The sequence below is a fragment of the Lonchura striata genome, chromosome 3, assembly GCF_046129695.1.
Source record: "Lonchura striata isolate bLonStr1 chromosome 3, bLonStr1.mat, whole genome shotgun sequence".
In the NCBI taxonomy this organism is placed as follows: domain Eukaryota; kingdom Metazoa; phylum Chordata; class Aves; order Passeriformes; family Estrildidae; genus Lonchura; species Lonchura striata.
In genome coordinates, this window is record NC_134605.1 from 112810458 (window position 1) to 112821300 (window position 10843).

A 10843-nucleotide genomic window follows, 5' to 3' on the forward strand; every position below is an offset into this window, starting at 1 on the left:
CCTCCTCCCCCCTCCCCTCCCCTCCCCTCCCTCCCCCTTTCCTTTCCTTTCCTTTCCTTTCCTTTTCCTTTCCTTTCCTTTCCTTTTTCCTTTCCTTTCCTTTCCTTTCCTTTCCTTTCCTTTCCTTTCCTTTCCTTTCCTTTCCTTTCCTTTCCTTTCCTTTCCTTTCCTTTCCTTTCCTTTCTTTCCTTTCCTTTCCTTTCCTTTCCTTTCCTTTCCTTTTCCTTTCCTTTCCTTCCTTTCTTTCCTTTCTTTCCTTTCCTTTCCTTTCCTTTCCTTTCCTTTCCTTTCCTTTCTTTCTTTCCTTTCCTTTCCTTTCCTTTCCTTTCCTTTCCTTTCCTTTCCTTTCCTTTCCTTTCCTTTCCTTTCCTTTCCTTTCCTTTCCTTTCCTTTCCTTTCCTTTCCTTTCCTTTCCTTTCCTTTTCCTTTTCCCCCTTTCCCCCTTTTTCATGCTTTTCTCTTTTCCTCTTTTTTTCCCTTTCCCTTTCCTCCTTTTTTCCCTTTCCCCCTTTTTTCACTCTTTATCTTTTTTCCCTGTTTCCCTTTTTCCCTTTTCCCCTTTTCCCTTTTTTCCTTTCCCTTTCCCCCCTTTCCCCTTTTCCCCCCTTTTCCCTTTTTTCTTCCTTTTCTTTTTCCCCTTTTCCTTTTTCCCTTTTCCTTTTCCCCCTTTTCCCCTTTCCCTCTTTTTCCCCTTTCCCCCTTTCCTGCTTTTTCCTTTTCCCCTTTTCTCTCTTTTCCCTTTATCCCTTTTCCCCTTTTCCCTTTTTTCCCTTTTCCCCTTTTCCACTTTTCCCTTTTCCCCTTTTCCCCTTTTTCCTTCTCAGCTGCAGGAAGTCGGAAATGGGGAAACTGAGGCAGAGCCCCATGGGATCCACAGGCCCCGCCATTCCCAAAAAATCCCGGCAATGTCCCAGAGACGCTGAGGAATTAAAGGAAGGGAAAGAAAAGGAGGAAAAGGAGGAAAGAAAAGGAGGAAAAGGAGGGAAAGAAAAGGAGGAAAAGGAGGAAAGAAAAGGAGGAAACGGAGGAAAGAAAAGGTGGAAAATTAGGAAAGAATGGAAAGATGGAAACCAAAGCAACAAAATCGAGGAAAAACCCGAAAAGTAAAATTAAAATTAAAAAAAAAATTTGGGAAAAACGGGAGGGGGAGGAGGAAAAGAAAGGAAAACCCAGGATGGATCCGGGAATTCTTTGGGATCTTTAATGGGAAGGGCGGAATCCCAGGGCTGCCCCCGGGCCAGGATCCGATCCCGAAATTCCTTTCCGCCGTCAGGGATGTTCCCACCTGGAATGGGCGATCCCAAATCCCAAATCCCAAATCCCAAATCCCAAATCCCAAATCCCAAATCCCAGATCCCAAATCCCAAATCCCAAATCCCAGATCCCAAATCCCAAATCTTTGGCTCCGGACCCGTCCCCAGTTCAAATCTGCCATTCCGAGGCAGGAATTTTTCCGTTTTTCCATGGATTTTTCCCGCTCCGGGCTCGCTCCGCAGCTCCTCCCGATCCAATCCTTTAGAGGGCACCAGGAGCTCGGGAATTGCATCCCTGGGAGCAGCCGAGGGAGGAATTCCCGCCCCAAATCCCAGCCAGCCCCGCCCGCTCCAGCCCCGAATTCCAGGATTCCCCCTCCGGGTGGGATTGGAGATCCCGATCCCAATTCCCGGCCGGGAAAAGGGCGAGGCTGGAATTTCGGGATGGAGCGGGGATCGGGAGGGGAAATCATGGAAAGGAAGTGTTTCAAAAGGAAAAGTTTGGGATTTTTGGGGGAGGAATTCCTGGCTGGGAGGGTGGGCTGGAATTCCCAGGCAATCCCTGGGATTTTCCAAGGAAATGCTGGATCTCCCGGGGATTGTGGAAGTGTCGGGGTTGGACCAGGGTGGGATGGAAGGATTTGAGGTCCCTTCCCAGCCAAACCATTCCATAATTCCATGAAATTTGCACATCCCAGGTGTGTTCCCAGCTTTTGGCCCTCCAGGATGGAATTGTCCTCTCGAGGATCCACATTCCCGGGAAAAGGGAGAGGAACAAACTCCCCGTGGACTCGGGGCTCTTTTCCCACCTAAACAATTCCACAATTCCACGAGGTTTTCCCGGGTAATTCAGGTGGAATCTCTTCAGATCCCTGGATTTGAACGAAATCCTCGGGAACTATTGCCGGATTCCTTCGGCACAGCGCGGAATTCCCGCTCTGGCCGCGTTTTTTGGGACACGGGATCGCGTTTCCCGCACGGATCTCTCCACCTGCGTTTGAAGTCCCAGGCAGGTGATGGATGCCGGTGACGTCAGCAGGAAAAACCTGGAAAAATCCCAAGGAAAAGCTGTCTTTGAGTGCCGGGATGAGGAGACCGCTCCAGTTTTTTGCCTTTCGAGAGGAACAATTCCCTTTCTTGTGCTTTTTTTGGGATGGTGAATCAGGGATGAGCTGTGAGCTCTGCAGATCCCAGCGGGAATTCCGCAAAGGCCTTGGATGCTCCCGGGATGAGCAGAGGGATGGATCCACATGAAGGGATGGGTTGGGTGGGGCAGGGACGCTTCCAGCTCTTCCAGAATCTCATCCAGCTTTTCCTTGGACATTCCCAGGGCACTGCCAGGGATTCTCTGGGAATTCCAGCCCAGCCAGGAATTCCTGCCCCAGATCCCAAAATCCCAAGCTCCCCTTTCCCACTGGGAATTCCATTCCCTGGCTCCTGCCCCTCCAGCCCTTCCCCAAATTCCAGCTCTCCCGGAGCCCCTTGGGGATCGGGAAGTGGCTCCAAGGATTCCCTGGATCCTTTTTTTTTTTTCCCCCTTGGAGCCACATCCCGAAGTATTTATCTGCTGAGGCAGAATTCCAGCCTGGATCCATCCCAGCAGCTCCAGAGGATCCCGGAATGGTTTGGGTGGGAAGGGACCTTCCATCCCATCCCACGGACACCCCCCACCATCCCAGGGTGCTCCAACCTTTCCTTGGACACTCCCAGGGATTCAGGAATTCTCCGGGAATTCCACCCCAGCCCCTCCTGGCTGGGAATTCCTTCCCAAAATCCCACCCCAAATTCCCCTCACTTGGTTCCGGCCATCCCCTGCTCCGTATTCCAGGGGATTTGCGTTGATCCATGGCCGGGCTGGGATCCGGGACGGAGAATCCCCCTGGAAAACCATCCCAGGCTGTCCCCAGATGCTCCCGGGAGCGCAGACGTGTGGAATTAAGGGAATCGCCGTGTCCTGCTTTCCCCTAATCCCTCTAATCCCTGGAATTACACGTTGGGGCCCTCGGAAATCGCCCACGGCAAGGTCCAGACCCTTCCCGGCCATTCCCGGCTCCAGGCCGCGCTCATTCCCGGCGGGATCTGGGCAGGCACCTCCTCGTTCCCAGTCTCTCCCAGTTCCCTTCCCGCACTGGGATTGGGATCTGCGCCGTCCAGCTGTGGGCAACATCTGCGCCCCGCGCTCCCCCGTGCTCCCGGCGGGGGGGATGATTAATTAAAGCCGCTCGTTAATTTGTCCTCGATGCCCGGGGCGGGATCCGGAGAGTCCATGGCACGATTCCATGGCACGATTCCATGGCACGATCCCAAGCTTTGCCCGGCCCTGGATTTGGGGTCACTTTCCCACCCTTTTGCCGCTTTTTTTAATCAACATTTTTGAGCCTTTAGGAACTTTTACGACCAGCTCGGTTCATCTCTTTTATCAGCATTTTATTTCTTCCTTTAAAAAGGGAAATTTTCCCTTAAAAATACATTTTATTTCTTTTTTTTTTTTCTGTGTCTCATCACCTCCCTTTCAGAGCCCATTTATCCTCCTCTTTTTCTCCTCTTTTTCCACCCCTTTTCCTCCTCTTTTTAAACCTTTTTCCCACCCGTCGACACCTCTTTTACCCTCAGTTCATGCCTCTTTTTTTCATCTTTTTATTTCCTTTTTTGTCTCTCATCACCCCCTTTTACACCACTTTTTCTCCTCTTTTTAAGCCTCTTTCCCGCTCCTTTACCTCGTCTTTTATCATCATTTAATTGCCTTTTTCTGTGTCTTATCACCTCCTTTTTAGAACCGATTTACCCTCTTTCACACCTCTTTTACTCCTCTCTTTACACAACTTTTACTCCTTTTCTTTGCAGCTTTTTTACCACCTTTTACACCACTTTTACTCCTCTTTTGACACCACTTTTACACCTCTTTTTGCACATTTTTACCCCCTTTTAACACCTCTTTTTACACCTCTTTTACTCCTATTTTTGCACCTTTTTTACCCCCTTTTACACCTCTTTTACTCCTCTTTTTACACCACTTTTACTCCTCCTTTTACACATTTTGCCCCCTTTTACACCTCTTTTTCTCTCACTTTACACCTCATTTTATTTCCTTTGCTATCTCTTATCAATCCCCTTTTCAACCTCTTATCACCCTCCATTTAAACCCCTTTTATCCTGATTTTCCCCTTTTATCATCATTTTATGCCTTTTTATCTCTTATTGCTCTCCTTTTATCTTTTATCATCATTTTATTTCTTCTCACCCCCTATTTTCCACCTCTTATTCCTTCTTTTTCCACCTCTTTTCCCCTTTTTCCACCTCTTATTCCTTCTTTTTCCACCTCTTTTCCCCCTCTTTTTCTGCTTATTTTCCCCTTTTTCTACGTCTTATTTTCCTTCTTTTCCCACTTATTTTCCCCTATTTTTTCACCTCTTCTTTCCCCCTCTTTTTCCATCTTTTTTCCCCTTCTTTTTCCACTTATTTTCCCCCTCTTTTCCCCCCTCTTTCCCCCCTCTTTTTCCACCTTTTTTCCCCTTCTTTTTCCACTTATTTCCCCCTCTTTTTCCACCTCTTTTCCCTTCTTTTTCCTCTTATTTCCCTTCTTTTTCTGCCTCTTCTCCTCTTTTTCCACCTTTTCCCCTCCTTTTCCCACCTCTTATTCCTTCTTTTTCCACCTCTTATTTCCTTTTCTCCACTTATTTTCCCCTCTTTTCCACCTCTTTCCCCCTCTTTCCCCCCCATTCCCTCTCTTTTTCCAGCTCTTTCCCCCTTCTTTTTCCACTTATTTTCCCCTTTTTTTGCCTCTTTTCTCCTCTTTCTTCCACCTCTTTTCCCTCGTTTTCCATCTCTTATTTGTCTTCTTTTTCCACCTCTTTTCCCATCTCTTATTCCATCCTTTTCCACCTCATTTCCCTTCTTTTTCCTCCTCTTATTCCCCTCCTTTTCCACCTCTTTCCCCTCTTTATTCCACCTTTTTTCCCTTTTTTCCATCTCTTTTTCCCTCATTTTCCACATCTTTCCCCTCGTTTTCCCACCTCTTTTCCCTTTTTTTCCCCACCTTTTCCCCCTCTTTTCCCGCCTCTTTTCCCTCTTTTTCCATCTCTTTTCCCCTATTTTTTCCACCTCTTTTCCCCTTTTTTCCCCCATATTTTCCCATCTTTTCCCACCTATTTTCCTCTCTTTTTTCACCTATTATTTCCCTCCTTTTCCACCTCTTTTCCCACTTTTTCCCACCTCTTTCCCCCTTTTTTCCCCACATATTTTCCTCTCTTTTCCCACCTCTTTCCCCCTCCTTTTCCCACTTTTCCCCCCCGTATTTTCCCTTTTCCCCACTTTCCCACGGACATTCCCATTTGGCCTCCCCTTTTGGCTCCAGGTGAGCGCAGGTGGGACCCGCCCATCCCAAATCTTGGAATTTTTGCCACACGGCCCCAGCCCAGCTCCTTCCCAGGATTTTCCCGGAAAATCCTGGAGGATTCTCTGCTGGAAAGGACAGATTTGCCCTGAGGGAGGAAGGGAGTTCAAAGTCGGGATTTAACCGGGACCGTGGAGTTCCCTTTTCCAGGGAAAAGGCAGGAAAATCCTGGAGCAGCTGGAAAACAACTGGATGGTTTTTCGGGAATGGGTTTTCCTGCTCCACAGTTTTCCTGGAGTGGGGAGACATACAAAGCAGGGGGAAAAAAAATAAGGAAAGAGGATAAATAAAAAGGGAAAAGGAGATTTTAAAAATGGAGCTGAGTTTTCCCAGTGTTCCCTTTGTATTCGGAGTCAAAACAAGAGGGAAAATCCCAGTGAGTTTTTCCAAGGTTTGGAAAAAAATCGGGAAAAGCACATGAAGAATTCCCAGAGGAGCTGGAGCTATTCCATCCCTGGAAGTGCCCAAGGAATGGTGGGATGGGATGGGATGGGATGGGATGGGATGGGATGGGATGGGATGGGATGGGATGGGATGGGATGGGATGGGATGGGATGGGATGGGATGGGATGGGATGGGATGGGATGGGATGGATGGGATGGGATCAATGGGATGGGATGGGATGGGATGGGATGGGATGGGATGGGATGGGATGGGATGGGATGGGATGGATGGGATGGGATCAATGGGATGGGATGGGATGGGATGGGATGGGATGGGATGGGATGGGATGGGATGGGATGGGATGGGATGGGATGGGATGGGATGGGATGGGATGGGATGGGATCAGTGGGATAATGGGATGGGATGGGATGGGATCAATGGGATAATGGGATGGGATCAATGGGATAATGGGATGGGATGGGATGGGATTGAAGATCCCTTCCCACCCAAATCATTCCAGGATCCCCTGGAGCTGCCCGGATGGATCCAGGCTGGGATTTTGTTTCCCGGCAGACAAATCCTACGGGATGCTGATCAAAGTATGAAAAAACAGGATCCAGGGAATCCCAAGGGGCTCCAGGAGAGCTGGAAGGTGGAAAAGGGCTGGAGGGGCAGGAGCCAGGGAATGGAATTCCCAGTGGGAAAGGGGAGCTTGGGATTTTGGGATCTTGGGAAGGAAATCTTTCCCTGAGAAAAGTCACCTGTGGGTGACTTGGATTGGGAATGCTGGGGTTGGTGGAACAGATTGGGAATGTTTGGGCTGGTGACATGGATTGGGAATGCTGGGGTTGGTGGCATAGATTGGGAATGTTGGGGATGGATTTCATGGATTGGGAATGTTGGGGTTGGCAATATGGATTGGGAAAACTGGGGTTGGTAATAGGGATTGGGAATGTTTGGGATGGATGACATGGATTGGGAATGTTGAAGCGGCTGACATGGATTGGGAATGTTGGGGATGGATGACATGGATTGGGAATGTTGAAGCGGCTGACATGGATTGGGAATGTTGGGGATGGATGACATGGATTGGGAATGTTGAAGCGGCTGACATGGATTGGGAATGTTGGGGATGGATGACATGGATTGGGAATGTTGAAGCGGATGACATGGATTGGGAATGTTGGGGATGGATGACATGGATTGGGAATGTTGGGGATGGATGACATGGATTGGGAATGTTGAAGCGGCTGACATGGATTGGGAATGTTGGGGATGGGTGACCTGGGCACCCCCGATCCCCGTTTGGATCCTCCTCTCCCATCCCTGCGGATTTTCCCACTGCTCTGGATCCGAGGATTCCTGCTCCGGGTGAAGCACGGCTGTGGAGAATCCCGGGAGCGCCGCCCTCACCCCGTGCCGAGGTTTTCCAGAGGGATTGGAATTGGATTTGCCTCTCCTGCTCCAAGGGCTGCGGATGCAGAGCTCAAACTCTCCTGCGGCTGGAATTGGATTAAGCTCCGGAACAAATCCTGTGAGCGCTTCCCTAATTCCCGCCAGACTCCCTAATTCCGTTATCTCCTGGGAAAAACCTCCTTATCCGTCCCTCTGGGAAGCAGATGGCGGCACCGGACACTTGGGACACCGGATCCGACACGAGCGGAAAACAGGGATTGGGGTGGGAAAACAGGAATTTGCCCTGGAGGTGAACTAATCCAAATTTAAAACAGGCAGAGGAGGCGGCGGGAGCGAATCCGGAATGTCCGGGAGAGGGATCGGGAATGTCGACTCCCAGCCGGGATCTTGCACTTTGCAGATCGGTTCTGGAAAGGCGCAGCTTGGATCGGAGCCGGGCTCTGGATCCGGGCTCTGCTCCAGCCTGTGGAACAGGAACAGCCACAATTCCTCATTCCGACTGCTCTGGATGCCGGGGCCGGATGTTCCATGGAATCCTGGAATGGTTTGGCTGGGAAAGACCTTCAATCCCATCCCAGTTCAATCCTGAAACCTTCCCCGACCCCAGGGTGCTGCAGCCTTTCCTGGGACACTCCCAGGGATCCAGAGATTCTCCGGGAATTCCAGCCCAGCTGGGAATTCCTTCCCAAGATCCCAAAATTCCAAGCTGCCCTTTCCCAGGGAAGCCATTCCCTGGCTCCTGCCCGTCCAGTCCTCCTTCCCAACCCGCTGGCTCCATGTTCCCTGCTCCCACATCCCGTCTCCGGCTGGAAAAGGGATGTGCGGGATCAGGAGCGGCTGGATGATCCGGGATCAGGGAAAGGCTCCCGCTCCCCCAGAACCAGAGAAAATAGGGATGGATTTGTCCCCGTCCCCCAGAAACAGGGAAATGAGGAAAACATTCCTGGCCGGGATCCCATGGCCATCCCTGGGAGTGTCCAAGGTTGGACAGGGCTTGGAGCACCCTGGGATGGAGGAAGGTGGCAGGGCTGGAATGGGATGAAGGTCCCGTCCCACCCAAACCATTCCATGTTCCCTGGATCTGTGCACAGCGGGGTGGGAGCGGAGGGACCGGGGCGTTCCAGGCCATCCCCCAAATCCTGAGGGTCCAAACCCGGAGATGGAGGATCCAAATCCAGAGATGGAGGACCCAAATCCAGAGGATCCAAACCCGGAGATGGAGGATCCAATCCAGAGAATCCAAACCCAGAGATGGAGGATCCAAATCCAGAGGATCCAAACCTGAAGATGCAGGATACAATCCAGAGGTGAAGGATCCAAATCCAGAGATGGAGGACCCAAATCCAGAGATGGAGGACCCAAATCCATAGAATCCAAACCCAGAGATGAAGGATCCAAACCCGGAGATGGAGGATCCAATCCCAGAGTTGAAGGATCCAAATCCAGAGGATCCAATCCCAGAGTTGAAGGATCCAAACCCAGAGATGAAGGATCCAAACCCAGAGGTGAAGGATCCAAATCCAGAGGTGAAGGATCCAAACCCAGAGGTGAAGGATCCAAACCCAGAGATGAAGGATCCAAACCCAGAGGTGAAGGATCCAAACCCAGAGGTGAAGGATCCAAATCCAGAGGTGAAGGATCCAAATCCAGAGGTGAAGGATCCAAATTCAGAGGTGAAGGATCCAAATTCAGAAGATCCAAGCCTGGAGATGAAGGATCCAAATCCAGAGTGAAGGATTTAAACATGGAAGTGAAGGACCCAAACCCAGGGGTGCAGAACCCAAATCTACAAGACCCAAATCCAGATGTGGAAGATCCAAATCCAGAGATGCAAGATCCAAATCCAGAGGTGCAAAACATAAACCCAGAGGTGCAGAACCCAAACCCAGAGTGAAGGACCCAAACCCAGAGTGAAGAACCCAAACCCAGAGGTGCAGAACCCAAACCCAGAGTGAAGGACCCAAACCCAGAGTGAAGGACCCAAACCCAGAGGTGCAGAACCCAAACCCAGAGTGAAGGACCCAAACCCAGAGGTGCAGGACCCAAACCCAGAGTGAAGGACCCAAACCCAGAGGTGCAGGACCCAAACCCAGAGTGAAGAACCCAAACCCAGAGGTGCAGAACCCAAACCCAGAGTGAAGGACCCAAACCCAGAGGTGCAGAACCCAAACCCAGAGTGAAGGACCCAAACCCAGAGGTGCAGAACCCAAACCCAGAGTGAAGGACCCAAACCCAGAGGTGCAGAACCCAAACCCAGAGGTGCAGAACCCAAACCCAGAGGTGCAGAACCCAAACCCAGAGTGAAGGACCCAAACCCAGAGTGAAGGACCCAAACCCAGAGTGAAGAACCCAAACCCAGAGTGAAGGACCCAAACCCAGAGGTGCAGGACCCAAACCCAGAGTGAAGGACCCAAACCCAGAGGTGCAGAACCCAAACCCAGAGTGAAGGACCCAAACCCAGAGGTGCAGGACCCAAACCCAGAGTGAAGGACCCAAACCCAGAGGTGCAGGACCCAAACCCAGAGGTGAAGGACCCAAACCCAGAGGTGCAGGACCCAAACCCAGAGTGAAGGACCCAAACCCAGAGGTGCAGGACCCAAACCCAGAGTGAAGGACCCAAACCCAGAGGTGCAGGACCCAAACCCAGAGTGAAGGACCCAAACCCAGAGGTGCAGGACCCAAACCCAGAGTGAAGAACCCAAACCCAGAGGTGCAGAACCCAAACCCAGAGTGAAGGACCCAAACCCAGAGGTGCAGAACCCAAACCCAGAGTGAAGGACCCAAACCCAGAGGTGCAGAACCCAAACCCAGAGTGAAGGACCCAAACCCAGAGGTGCAGAACCCAAACCCAGAGGTGCAGAACCCAAACCCAGAGGTGCAGAACCCAAACCCAGAGTGAAGGACCCAAACCCAGAGTGAAGGACCCAAACCCAGAGTGAAGAACCCAAACCCAGAGTGAAGGACCCAAACCCAGAGGTGCAGGACCCAAACCCAGAGTGAAGGACCCAAATCCAGAGGTGCAGAACCCAAACCCAGAGGTGCAGAACCCAAACCCAGAGGTGCAGAACCCAAACCCAGAGTGAAGGACCCAAACCCAGAGGTGCAGAACCCAAACCCAGAGTGAAGAACCCAAACCCAGAGTGAAGGACCCAAACCCAGAGTGAAGGACCCAAACCCAGAGGTGCAGAACCCAAACCCAGAGTGAAGGACCCAAATCCAGAGGTGCAGAACCCAAACCCAGAGGTGCAGAACCCAAACCCAGAGGTGCAGAACCCAAACCCAGAGTGAAGGACCCAAACCCAGAGTGAAGGACCCAAACCCAGAGGTGCAGAACCCAAACCCAGAGGTGCAGGACCCAAACCCAGAGTGAAGGACCCAAACCCAGAGGTGCAGAACC